General features: G+C 41.2%; 1 pseudogene across 1 annotated transcript in view; it reads left to right on the top strand.

The window, feature by feature from the left end:
• Positions 1–952: 952 nt before the first annotated feature.
• Positions 953–14,746, top strand: part of LOC311100280 (POU domain, class 6, transcription factor 2-like) — a 100,866-nt pseudogene continuing 87,072 nt past the window's right edge. Inside the window, exon 1 of the transcript in view lies at positions 953–1,124. The product of the transcript in view is annotated as a POU domain, class 6, transcription factor 2-like (transcript). The remainder of the gene's footprint in view (positions 1,125–14,746) is intronic.

The following is a 14,746-nucleotide window of genomic DNA, read 5'->3' as shown; positions in this document are numbered from 1 at the left end:
ACATCATGCACTAGCTGGTCTCTGCTCTGTGGTGGCGAGCATGTTTTAATTGGTTTCTGTCTGATTTTTTGGACATTCAGAAGATCATCTTTTACGTTTTTATTGTCATTTAGTGGAGCTTCATTTAGGTATGTATGCTTTTTGTTGGTTTATTCATTTGGTGCACTTTTTACATAGTTGCATATCAGTAATTAGCCAGATTACTTCATTTCATTACATTATACATTACTTTGTTAGTAATTCATTGAGTGATTCTAATTCCCTCCAGCTTATGGTGGTTTTTGTTTTGCAAAATGTGAGACATTGGAATTTCAAAACATAATTTTGGGAGGACCTATGATATGCCATGATCTATTCCTGCTCTTGATTGGAAGAGGCCTTAATCGTTTACTGGTTGCCTCTGACTAATGCATATGAATGATGACATCTTTGACTTCTTGCTCTTACTGAAAGTATCATGCAGGCTTTACCTTTGTGAAATGAATTAACTGTCTACATAGATTTTTTGTAATAGCAGATACATCTTTACCATTTTAATTTATAGGTACAGTATGCGTGTACAGGATGAGTGTAATGCTGAAATTGTGACACATGTGTTCTGTGGGTATTATTGAGCCTTGAGAGGTGTGGAGAACCTTTAAGGCTGCAGGGTATAATGGCAAAGCCATACGATCCGTAACCGCTCTTCACTAGGCAGGCTGCAGCCAGCAATATCAGCTGGAGCAGCACCAGTCTCAGATAAAAGAGAGCGCTAGAGAGAGAGGGAGGGGAAAGGAGGGAGAGAGTGATGAGTGAGCGATAGAGGAGAGACACAGGGATAGAGAGAAGGGGAGAGTAAAGGGATGTAGACAGAGAGAACAAGCCGGTGTAGAGTAGTGTGCTGCGAGGAAAATCTAACCACGTTGTTCTGTTGAATTCCCCACCTGGGCTCCCCAGCTCCCTCCACGATCTGATGATTACAGGGCAGCTGAGCAAGCCGCTGTTCTCCCTGCGCAGCGAGATGAGCGTGGCGGAACTCCGGGCCGATGACAAAGTGGCCACCCCAGATAGCGATCTCAACGACGAGCCCCTGCTCCTGTCCTCCGAGGCCAGGGACAGAGAGGACATTCCCAACAAGCTCTATGGTGAGTCCATGGACAGGACAGCTCTCGGTCTCTCCTCTCCCTTCTGGGACTGGTCATGGCACGAGAGGCCAGGGAAAATTCTCTGATTCTGTGTGTGTTGGATAGGGGTGTCTGAGACCAGGTGCTGCTGGAGCAGGTGCTAGAAGAGTGTGATAGACCTAACTAAGTTGAGATGCAGGGATTCAGTGAAGAGGTGGATGCAACAGGGTTGGTTGCCTGAGTTGTAGTTTTCAGATGTAGAAGACAAGTTCTTTAGGTGAGTTTTCAGGTGATATGGTGTTTTACATGTTCATTATGTCTTCATGACTTATATAAGTGAAGTCATATCCTATAAACGGTTTGGTATTTTGTTATGAGTCTTGTGTTAATTGATTAATTGATTTATCTTTAGAAGTTTATCTTGAGAAGTTTAGGTGTGGTAACATTTTCAAATAGAATGTTGTGACAGTCCCCATCAGGTGATTATTCAAATATCACACCTGGAGTTGTTCAAATATCACACTTGGAGTTGCAATGTGCCTTTAGGCATAGGCATACACATTTTGGAATTAGTGTTTGTATAGTTTACATTGATTAGATTGCTAGGACAGACGCAAATATTTGTGTAAAGTGACTCTTCCTTGAAAATAAGCATCTGTGGCTGCGTTTACACAGGCAGCCCAATTCTGATCATTTTTCCACTAATTGGTCTTTTGACCAATCATATCAGATCTTTCTACATCAGATCTTTCTCAGAGCTGATCTGATTGGTCAAAAGATCAATTAGTGAGAAAAAAAATTCAGAATTGGGCTGCCTGTATAAACGCAGCCTATGTCTTGGAACGTGGCATTTTACATTTTGTTGCTTGTGTGAAGGTGAATAGTGTGAACATTGTGACAAAATATGCCAAATTAGAGAGAATGTTAGACTATTGTATCAGAAAAAAAATGCCTATGAATTGAGCAAGTGGTGAGGATCTCTGGCTTTGTTTTTGGTTTGTGAAATGTCCTTGTACTTGATTATCTCTGCAATGGTGGATCATCACAAAGCAACTAAAAATGTTTTTTGTAGTCCAATGTCAAATAACGGTATGAAGATGAATTGATATTTATTAAAAGTACATACACTAAACACATTTAAATCAATTAATATAACATTAGCAATTGAGACATTTAAATTATGGTCCGATTAATAATTGTTAAAAAATTGCCTATTGCTCTGATAGGGAATTACATTAAAATCCCACAATTAGAATATTAAGAGATACTAATTAGTAAGAAATGGATGTCATTTTTAATAGATAAAAAAATATCCATCCCTCTTATTAATTTAATGTTCAGGTTCAATTACAGTTGTGACCAAGTTAATTAATATTTATTTATTTTTAATAAGCTTTTAATTAAACCAATTTACTTATCCAGGCAGTCTAATTTAATCCCAGGTCTTAACAATGAATCAATATGTCTAATGAGATTAAAACAATTGTTTTTTATAATGAAACTATGAAGGTCATTACACTATGTCTACATTTTAGTCATTTAGCAGACGCTCTTATCCAGAGCGACTTACAGGAGCAATTAGGGTTAAGTGCCTTGCTTAAGGGCACATCGACAGATTTTTCACCTAGTCGGCTCGGGGATTAGAACCAGCGACCTTTCGGTTACTGGCACAACGCTCTTACCCACTAAGCTACCTGCCGACCCGTCTAATATTGACTGCTGTGACATGTAGATTCAGTCGCAAAGTAAAGGTTATACACTACCTCAATTATTTCAACTTGTTTGTTTGGATTTTGGTCAGATCCTTTTTGATGGAAGTATTGGCATTCAGTTTTTAGTCAATGCTGTCGCAAAAATAATCGGAATAAATTCAGTCACTCACTAATCCTTACTTACACCAAATGATCACTCAATAAATGTTTTGCACCATCATATCATGGTTAATTAAAAAAACATGTAGCGATTGCAACATTAATATGGTAATATGGATCTAAGATATACATTTATGCTTTTCAAAAGGCGCCATATGGGTATACTTTTTTTCTTCTAACAATTCTCTCAGGCATTGCGATTTGAATGTTTTAATTAAATGAGCTAATAGAACAATTATTGTATGTCTTGGATAGGCTAAAGTTGACTTATTTGTTATCCTGGCACACACTGTACTGCAGGTGTGGATAATGGGATGGGCTATGATGTGGTCTATTTAAGACACCATTTTACACAGTGCTTTCATCAAAGGCTATTTCATGGTACAGTACTTTTAGACTTAGTACACATCTAAACATGTTTTTAAGGTTATGAGTCAGTACTCAGCCACTGAGAATGTAATATGTCAATTTTTTCTGAAAATGCCCATGGACATCAGTGTAAAAGAGTATATACTACAATTCCATAAACCCCCTTCAAATTACAGTAAAAGTATGCTTGTGCAGAGATGGCTTTTAGTGCTGAAGAGATAGGCGAACTTGTGGAATTACAAGATAATGGATTTGATATGTTTTCATGAAAGAAAACAAACAGAATTGTGTCTTACAGATAATATTGATTCAAACTACTACAGTACTACTTCTACTTGATTATATTGGTAGGGAAATACATACTCATATTAACGTACTACGTTATAAACATATTAATGATAGTATTATAATAATAATAAAAAACATATTGTTCTGTAACATAAACATCCTGTGAAAAAGCAGTACCAAAAGAAGAAAAAACCAAAAATGTACAAACTGACTCTGATGAGAAGTGCAGTCACAATATGGCATAGTTGTAGATTATTCTATTTGGCCTTACACTAATATATATGTGTAAGGTTTGATGTGGGTTTATAGGTGGCAACAGAGCGTAGGCTACCACGAGCTCAGATTATACCAGACAAACTGAAAAATATCTATGTATTACAAATAGCATTATACTCACCATACATACACAGAAAATATAATAAAATACCATTTGGAATCTGTATTTGGCCTACACTTAGCTAGAATACCATAACTCCTTTTCTATTGAAACACTGTCAGCATTTATGCCATGATGTTTTTTATTTGGCAATATTGTGACTTTCTCCCCCAGACGTGTTAGTTAAGGGAAGGGGTTGTGTTTGCTGACAGAAAACATTGAGCAGGTGTGTTACAACCCCCCTATAGAGATGTACTGCACTCAGTGCTAAGACTTTGCTATCACAGCAGGATATGATAAGATGGAAGCGTCATGATAATGCAAAAAGAGATGCTATCTTTTCTAAGCTACTTATTACTAATTTATGTGTGCTACCTGCTGCCAAAAACACAAATATATCACGTTAAAACAATTTGAGTTTCTATAAATCACTGTATAATCAGGGCTAATCTCATTTTGGATTAATTCTAATGATCAAGTACATTAAACCACTTACACTCATTAGTACAAATAACATCTGGCATGACCCATTGCTGGTGATGTCCTCCAATATCTTTGGTGCCCAAGAGGAGCAATGCTCTGACAGTTTACCTGTAACACGAATCATAAACAAGGCAGTGTTATATTGGACATAAAAAGATGAGAGAGAAGCATTGGTTATTGCTGAATGAATAATACATCAGACAACAGCTATCCCGTTATGATAAAGCATACAGTAACCAGGTACTGTAGGGTGTGTGTGTGTGTTTGTCTGTGTTTGTGTGTCTGTACAGGTTGCGTGTTTTGGGACTAGACAAGCGAGTGGTGTAAGGGGACGATAGTGTGTAGCCGGGCAGTGTTGTGTTCTGTTGTTGCCGCAAAGCACCACTTGGCTGAACTTCTGAGAAATATTTTGGGGGAGGGTTCTCCAAACAACCTCATTTACGGCTCCAGCTGTCATTCAAATTAATTTTTTAGGATATCCCAGGGCTCTCCTACACAGAGACTAGGGTAACAGGTAACTCATTCATCTCAACACTGTTACAATTCTCTGTAATAAACATCAAGCCTTCTTTCACTTCACCTTCAGACTCATGATTACAGCTGAAGACCATTAGTCCATGTTTGTCTGTTCTTTCTCCATCTCCCTCCCTTTATTTATGTATCTCTCTCTCACACATGAATTGATAGACAATTTATGTCGAACAGACTACAATGATAGAAAATATTTTATAAATGAGAACATTACATCCTTCATATTGCAATACACTTTTCTCAAACGGCAGTTGTTATTCTTATAATACTGTATTTAACACAGTCCTGTTATCATTTTGTAATTCATGTAAATTCACCTGTTGTCACCTGTTATAAATACAGTGGTGTGTTTTGGTATTGGATGTCTTGATATGTCTCTTGTAGGGCTGAAGGAGGAAGGCATGACTCTGCCCGTAGGCTGTGCCCGGGGGGTGCCCTGGGAACCACTGCTCCTCCCCGGAGACTTGGCACAGTATAGAGGCAGTCAGGACATGTGGTTGCCAGGCTACCCAGACTCCTTGCTACAGCCAAACTCTACAGTCAGGAAATGAACGAGAGAGAAAAAGAGAGAGAGAGAGAAAGAGAGGGGGAGAGAGAGCAAGAGCGAGAGAGAGAGAGAGAGAAAGAGAGGGGGAGAGAGAGCAAGAGCGAGAGAGAGAGAGGTAGCTCAACTCCTCTCACGAAGCAGCACATCTCCCCTACCTGCAGGCCACAGGGCATAGTGGATGACAGGAGGATGGTTGCTGCTCACAAACAGGAAAAATAAAAAGTGTAATGTTAAGTCAAGGTTGTACTGTATAGATGTGCACACATGTTTGTTTATGCATGTTTAGTTGTTACAGTATTATGCTCAGTTTTAGAGGGTGTAGAGTGCTACCTTGCTGCAGATATGAGAGTGTGAAGTACGAAGACTCCATGCTTTCTTATCAGCCTCCTTTAGTCCCCTTTGCCGTAGACTACAGAAGCATGTACTCTAGGTTAAGGATGGATACATATCTCTTTACTATGGCCAAAGTAACTTTTATAAATGTGCAGATTTTATTAAGGAGATTGATTATACCTCGAATTTCTTCATCAGAAAAAATATAATGAAGTTACTCTGTTGTTTAAAGTGATTGATAATGTATGTGGATCTCCAATGCTCCAGCGTTTCCCTCTCCAATGTATTGTTGTGTAGTTTTTGTGTGATGTTGAGAGAAATCCTGACTCTTAAGATTCTGTTACATTTTGACCCCAGTTCATTACCTAAGAAAATTATAGTTATTATTTCAAGCTATGATTGTCCATGTATCTCAACACTATACTATGGATTGAGTATGTACTGTATCATAATAAGTTCAGCTCCTTGAACAAACCCCTTCTGGATAATGGTTATTAATTAAGCTACTAATTTGAGCCATTTCAGATACTCTAGATTTGATTTGGTTAAAAAGTCCATGGCCACCAACCTAACATATTAGACAAAATCCACAATATTGTTTGCTGTTGATGGACTTCCCACCTTTTTGTGACGCAACTCTTCACAATGTTCGTTGATGATTTAACCCAGAACAGCAAAGGAAAGTTTCTTATTTTTGTGTGACATTTTTACAATACTTTTAGTGGGTGGTGTCAATGTGACGATTGTCCTATGCCCTCCGTCACCTAAGCTAAAGACAGGCCTTATGAATAACCAGACAAGTCAACCATTTATTGAGAAAAGCACATGTATTAATTGTAATAATGTGTTGATAGCGATGTCCTTTTGATTGTTGATCACCTGTAAAGAGGGTTATGGCAATTGGTTTCAGCGTGCAAAACCTTTTGTGGTGCGTTGCCCAAAATGTTGCTCTCTATGCAGGCATGTAGCGAACAGGTGGTACAACTAAAATGTGATCATGTTTAACTATTAAAACGTTAAGGTTAAGCTAAAATAATGTTTTAACAATTACCTTGTTTATCCTTGTTTATTGAAGAGGTCAATTTCCTGGTTGTAGTTGCGACGGTCAAATCGGGCAGTTGAAGAGGGCATTGAGGGTTGAGAGTTACGGGGAATGCGGAAGTAGCATTTTCCTGTGGGGACGTGTATGTTTATATCCCATTATCTATATTTGCTTAAAGCATGGTTTGCACCTTTATTGAGATGTGTTCTGGTATCAATTCAAGTATTTGTATAATCTGAAGATAGATTGAAATTCATGCTTTTGAATTGTTAATTGAGAATGATGTGAAATGTAATGTTCCCATTGGTCAGATGCATGATGGGTAGTGGTTAAGACCATTGGGCCAGTAACCGAAAGGTCGCTGGTTCAAATCCCCGAGTCGGCAAGGTGGACACATCTGCCGTTCTGCCCTTGAGCAAGGCAGTTAACCCCCAACAACAACTGCTCCCCGGGTGCCGATGGCGTGGGCGTCTATTAAAGCAGCCCCCCACACCTCTCTGATTCAGACGTGCTGGGTTAAATGCGGAAGGCACATTTCAGTTGAATGCATTCAGTTGCGCAACTGACTAGGTATCCCCTTTCCCCTTTTTAAACTCCTGTCATTTCTTTGTTTGCCTGACAGAGACGGGAACAGGTTAAAGGTCGTCATGCTGCCGGGTTAACAAGTGTATTTGAAGCCAGATTTTTTTTTTAAGAGCTCTATTTAATTAGGTTTAGTTTGACCCTTTGGTTCATCATCCTGTTTATTAGATTTTTTATATATTGTACAGTTCGCCAGCTCTTTATCTCCACTTGGAAATAAAAAGCGTCCTTTTGGGCAAGAAAAATCTGTTCTGCATTGTTGCATCCTCATTGTTAAAATCCCACCGCTGGGTCAACCTCATTGTGCACAATGTACACATGATGGAGGCATTTGTCAAAACCTACACAATACAGTTTCACACCATGCTCGTGAAAATATCCATGCAGCGGTCAACAAAAGCATGTCCTTGTAGACTGTATGGCTGAAAGCGCCTGTATTCTGCAAGGAGGCGATGAGCTATAGTGGGTTGAGATGCAGCAGAGGAAAATAGCATAAAGAGTATGAGAATGACATTCAGTGACTCTTTCTGACGGCGTCAACACAGTGAGCGAGTTCAGGTTCAGCCAGGTGATTTGGGATGAACTGTTTTGTATAGAGTAGAGTGCTGCTTTTGGCTTGAATAGAATTTTTGACAGTTAAGTGGATAAGTACAAAGGTTTGATTGCTGCAAAAAAAGTGTTGATTGAAGTGAAGGTGTGTACGTTCTTGGTGTTCTCGGGTTTGGTTGAGTGCTCAGGAAGCACTGATAGACAATGTCATTGGGAGTAATGTTTGTCTACCGCACACCCAGCCAGGCTCCTTTCATTTGTGAAATGGTTTCATACGTTTTTTAAAAGCTCATTTCTCACGGTTTGTGCAAATAGTCTTCCACTCCAGCTATCAGAAGCCATGAGGCACCACAACATCCTGATGACATATATTTATTGCCTAGGAAAAATTGACATTAGGTGCGAAAGCTGTGGTTAGGAAGCCACGCTATTTTCCCCCCCGTGGGGGCGAGATGGCGTGGCTGTAACAGTTTCTGTCTTCCCCTCTCAAGCAAATCTCCGCCTTTCAAACATCAACAGACAAGATAATAAGGCACTCGGAGCACAATTCGGTATTATATTCCGCAACCTAAGGCTCATCTCTTGTCAGTTTGCATTTACTGTCCCAAGGATGTGACGCTTCTATCATCATGCTGTCAAATAGAGCCTGGCTGGAACGACAGGGCCACTCATTTCATACACTTACTGTTTACATGAAATGGCCTGCACTTATACCGATTCTGCCAAAATGGAGGAACATTTTCAGAAAGGTCACCTACAGACTAAAAAGAGGAGAGAAAAAGAAATATTCTATTGATTTATGCGATTGGAGGTCATTCCAAAGAAAAGGTCTAGACAGATTACTGTAAAATACCCTACATCTCTTTATTTGTTGTATTTCGTAAGATCAGTTACTCATTCATCTTAATAAGATAAGATATTTATGACTACATGCAGGCTTTTTTTAAACTCTGGTAGCTACTGTACAGTACCTCACTGAAATAATTTAAATTAATTGCATTACCGAAGTGGTAGTTGATACACCAGTATAAAATATGGTTATCACCAGGAATAAACTTTTTTGTTTTATTAGGATCGGCATGTATTACATTTCAAACCATCCATCACTTATCGCCCACTGCCCACTGCCTTTCACTCTTCTGCATATCCACACAGACACACACCTGCTGTAGGCAGCCCCCCATACCTATTATCTTTGTGTAATCAGCTTAGTGAGCAGGCGAGTGACTGAGGGGGGACGGGGCTGTTTTGCGGCTTGCTAATGCAAAGAGGCCTGTAATGTTCTGCTGTGCTGAGGTTAAGTAAGGAAGTGGTAGAGACACAGTGTGTGAATGGAACCAGCTCAGTAAAGTCAATGAGACTAGGATAAAGGAGAGGAAGAAGGTGAATAGGTCTCTCTCTCTCTCTCTCTCTCTCTCTCTCTCTCTCTCTCTCTCTCTCTCTCTCTCTCTCTCTCTAACTCTCTCTCTCTCTCTCTCTCTCTCTCTCTCTCTCTCTCTCTCTCTCTCTAACTCTCTCTCTCTCTCTCTCTAACTCTCTCTCTCTCTCTCTCTCTCTAACTCTCTCTCTCTCTCTCTCTCTCTCTCTCTCTCTCTAACTCTCTCTCTCTCTCTCTCTCTCTCTCTCTCTCTAACTCTCTCTCTCTCTCTCTCTAACTCTCTCTCTCTCTCTCTCTCTCTAACTCTCTCTCTCTCTCCCTCTCTCTCTCTCTCTCTCTCTCTCTCTCTCTCTTCTCTCTCTCTCTCTCTCTCTCTCTCTCTCTCTCTCTCTCTCTCTCTCTAACTCTCTCTCTCTCTCTCTCTCTCTCTCTCTCTCTCTCTCTCTCTCTCTCTAACTCTCTCGCTCTCTCTCTCTCTAACTCTCTCTCTCTCTCTCTCTCTCTAACTCTCTCTCTCTCTCCCTCTCTCTCTCTCTCTCTCTCTCTCTCTCTCTCTCTCTCTCTCTCTCTCTCTCTCTCTCTCTCTCTCTCTTTCTCTCTCTAACTCTATCTCTCTCTCTCTCCTGGAGGTGGATCTCATTATGAGGATTTCAGCTGTATGCCTGTAAAGCGGGTGTAATACATTCTCTAATGCGCCCGGAGCACCCGTGTGCTATCTTCACTGTCTTTACCATCACAGCTCAGATAGCATTGAGGAACAAGGAGAAAATAAAGAAGACAGGCTGTTGTTTCTGAGATGGACATGCAGAGAAGGTCATCCATTTTACACATAAAAACCCCAGTCATGTAGATTACACTCATGGTGGCACTGAGCACTTCAAAGTGACTGACATTGTAATCCATTGAATATATTGTGCATGTACAGTAGAAATGAATTGTTAACCTTTACCTTGCTTTACAAGGAAATATTGTAAAGCAAATGACATTGAGGGCACTTTGCCAGTGGTAAAGGAAATGTAATGAATACTATAATACACTTTATTCTGTTCTCAATATACTCTGACTTTTTGAGGGGAAAATAATACTTTTCAAAGAAATATGTTTTGCATAGTCTAGTTTCCATAAACAATATCAAAAATTTCTTCATGTTGGACTAACAAAGAAACGTCACAACTCCTTGGCGCTGACACGGTCGTTGATGTTGGGATATAATTGAAGCAGGGAATGGAAATTACAATGTTGTCTTTGACTTGTGTGGCATAAACCAGAGATGTATCCATCCGAGCCCGTGTGTCCTTCACAACCCTTTATTATTTATAACGCTCGTTCTTTGAGCAATGACCAGTACTAATGCATAACCTTCTGTCCTTCTGGCTGATTCGTTTCCTTTGAAACCAAAGATTGAAGGAAGAGATAAGGGGTTGCAGGGGAAGGGGTGCAGGGGAGGAGGTGTGGGGGGTGTAGGGCAGTCGAGATCCAGGCTATCGAAAAGTTATTATGGTTTTTTCCCCCTTCATATCTGAGGATGTGGAATAACATTGTGATGCTTCTTTTCTTGGGGAATGGAGTTACGGGCTTCAAAGCAATAGTCGATCCTGTACGTTCCCCTTCCTCCACAGCGTGACGGCACTATGAGAATGTTGTGTACTGGGGAAATTCTGTTCGAGTGCACTTCTATGTTATTATGCCCATGGAATATATATATTTAAAACATTGCAGAACTTTGCATTTTCACCATTTCACCCCCTGACTAACAGTGAGTTGTATAAATCCTCATTTGGAGGTTAGCACCCTGCTTCACATTGCTGGTGATTGAGGTGAGATAGACTCCTGTACAGACTAGAGCACTTTCTGTGATTCTGGGATGATAGATGCTGCACAGCAGCAGTGTAATCCATTATTATGATACCATTATCAGAGTGGGCGACGTGGAGGCAGAGTATTGGGGGGAACAGAAGCTCTGTGGGACAGGGGGGCAGAAAGTGGGACAGCATTAGTGTTGGATAGCCTGAGGGCCCAGGGCTGATGTGTCAAGCGTGATATGTGGGTGTCTAGTCGCCCCCCGCACCGGCCCCTGTCCCCATCCCCGGCCCAGTCTCCACCCTCTTAATTGTCCTGCTGCTGCTCTCGTTTGGCCAGATGCAACGCAGGTTGACAGGCGGCCGCTCTTTAGACGCGGTGCGTTCACCGTACATACTAAGTTCTGCCTATTTTCTGCCTACAATAATGTAAGGGTTGTGAACAGTTCACGTAGATATCACTGTTTCTTTCTTTGATACACTATATACACAAAAGTATGCTGACACCCCTTCAAATTAGTGGATTCAGCTATTTCAGCCACACCGTTGCTGACAGGGGTATAAAATCGAGCACACAGCCATGCAATCTCCATAGACAAACATTGGCAGTAGAATGGCCTTACTGAAGAGCTCAGTGATTTTCAACGTGGCACCGTCATAGGATGCCACATTTCCAACAAGTCAGTTCGTCACATTTCTGCCCTGCTAGAGCTGCCCTGGTCAATTGTAAGTGCTGTTATTGTGAAGTGGAAACGTCTAGGAGCAACAACGGCTCAGCCGCGAAGTGGTAGGCCACACAAGCTCACAGAACGGGACCGCCGAGTGCTGAAGCGTGTAGCGCGTAAAACATTGTCTGTCCTCGGGTTGTAACACTCACTACCGAGTTCCAAACTGCCTCTGGAAGCAACGTCAGCATAAGAACTGTTTGTCGGGAGCTGCATGAAATGGGTTTCCATGGCCGAGCAGCCACACACAAGCCTAAGATCACCACGCGCAATGCCAAGCGTCGGCTGGAGTGGTGTAAAACTCGCCGCCATTGGACTCTGGAGCAGTGTAAACACGATCTCTGGAGTGATGAATCACGTTTCACCATCTGGTAGTCTGACGGACAAATCTGGTGTTGGCGGATGCCAGGAGAACCCTACCTGCCCCGATGCATAGTGCCAACTGTAAAGTTTGGTGAAGGAGGAATAATTGTCTGGGGCTGTTTTTCATGGTTTGGGCTAGGCCCCTTAGTTCCAGTGAAGATAAATCTTAACGCTACAGCATACAATTACATTCTAGACGATTCTGTGCTTCCAACTCTGTGGCAACAGTTTGGGGAAGGCCCTTTCCTGTTTCAGCATGACAATGCCCCCTTGCACAAAGCGAGGTTCATGCAGAAGTGGTTTGTCGAGATCGGTGTGGAAGAACTTGACTGGCCTGCACAGAGCCCTGACCTCCACCCCATCGAACACCTTTGGGATGAATTGGAACGCCGACTGCGAGCCAGGCCTAATCACCCAACATCAGTGCCCAACCTCCCTAATGCTCTTGTGGCTGAATGGAAGCAAGTCCCTGCAGCAATGTTCCAACATCTAGTGGAAAGCCTTCCCAGAAGAGTGGAGGCTGTTATAGCAGCAAAGGGGGGACCAACTCCATATTAATGCCCATGATTTTGGAATGAGATGTTCGACGAGCAGGTGGCGTCCACTAGGGCTGTGGTATTTCTTCAGCCGGTGATTGTCAAGCAAATAACTGTCGGTTTCACGGTAATTGACCGTTAATTAACATAAACACATTTAGCATCTCCTGGCTTCCACACATAGTCTACAAGCCACTGATGCAGACCTTTGGAACATCTACATTTAAAAAAGTCTAATAAATCCATGTAATATAGCCTACAGCTTCACAATAAATCCATTATTTATTTTAGACAGGTGTAAAGAAGCATGATATGAAGAAAATGTAGTCTATTTCAGAAGAACAGAATAGCATACTCTGAGTTGTCCTTATGTTAGGTCCTGATCTGGCTATGCCTAATGGCTGTGAGCTACACTAGTTAGTTGTGGTCCTCTGTAGCTCAATTGGTAGAGCATGGCGCTTGTAACGCCAGGGTAGTGGGTTCGATCCCTGGGACCACCCATACGTAACAATGTATGCGCACATGACTTTAAGTCGCTTTGGATAAAAGCGTCTGCTAAATGGCATATTATATTATTATTAGTTCATTTACCAGACAAGATTTGCTTAGAATTCCGTGGCATTATTTTAAAGTATGAAGAATACAATTGAACAAAGCTGAATAAAATAGAAAGGATATTTTCTCCGAACTATTTGAGGGAGTGTGCACATGTGGCTATTCTATGTTGAGCGAACAAAGAAATAGGTATTCCTATATGCTTAATTTAGAGTTATTGATGTAATTTTAGTTGTTCTACAAACGCTGGGCTATATGTTTAGATTTTTTATAAATTGTAAGGCTGCATGAAGTCGCTTGAAAGGCATGAGCTCTGCTTTGTTTTTTTGTGCAGGCTGTACACACTTCATCAGTCACTCATTCACAATTTGACAAGCACTTGATAATGCCTCGAATTCCCTTTGTGTGGCCGTAATGCACCCTAAAGAAATTAATGTATTTTGCGGCCAGTGGCAGTTGTGCCCTTCTCCCTGAGTGCGGTGCGCTCCGAAGCACCTCTCACTCACATGGCTCTCCATCACGTGATCGGGTCTTTCTCACAGACTACAAGTGAAGACAGACACATCGGGGACACAACTGCAAGAGTCCTTATCCAATTCCGAGGTGCATATTGAAGATATTGGAAGAGCTGTAGGCCTAATGAACAGCAAAAGCACTAGCCTATGTCAATATACTATCCCCCATAGTACAAAAGTTGACCTATTCTATTCTGTGCGAGAAATAAATATACCAAACATAGTCTGGGACAGTTGTGGGATGCGATAGATCCCAAATTAATATAACCACTAGCATAAAAAAAACTGTTTTAAGCGATGTGGCTGAGGCAAAAGATCAGAACGTTTAGCTTAAAATGTTGATAAACTATTAGGCTATTTCTTCACATTATAAGCGCAGCAATGCGCACATGGCAATAAGCTATAAGCATGAATGTTCCATTAGTGGAAAACACCATTATCAAAAGTGACCGCAAATGCCTATAGAAAGCTGATGCCTATAGAAAGCTGATGGGATCCTCCTCATTTTAATAGAGGCCATCACTCTGTTTTCTCACGCAATTACATAGCCTATAGAAATGTTGGGCAACATGAGCTCATGGGCTCTCATGAAGGGTTTGATTAGATTTTCGATTACATTTGCATTGATGTCAGTGAGATTAGAGGGACAATAGAGTGCTGAGTACCAGGCGGTTAGCAAGTTTGGTAGGCTACTAATGACCAGCAGCAGCATCAGAGCTTGGAGAAGCCTAATTACCGTGACTAAATGGTCACGTGGAATTTGACTGCCTTCATGACTCGTGACCGCCAGTGTGGCGGTAA

The sequence above is a fragment of the Coregonus lavaretus genome (genome assembly GCF_964263955.1).
Source record: "Coregonus lavaretus genome assembly, chromosome: 2".
Taxonomy (NCBI): domain Eukaryota; kingdom Metazoa; phylum Chordata; class Actinopteri; order Salmoniformes; family Salmonidae; genus Coregonus; species Coregonus lavaretus.
Note: the sequence above shows the minus strand (reverse complement) of the source record. Positions and strands in the feature narration are given on the sequence as shown.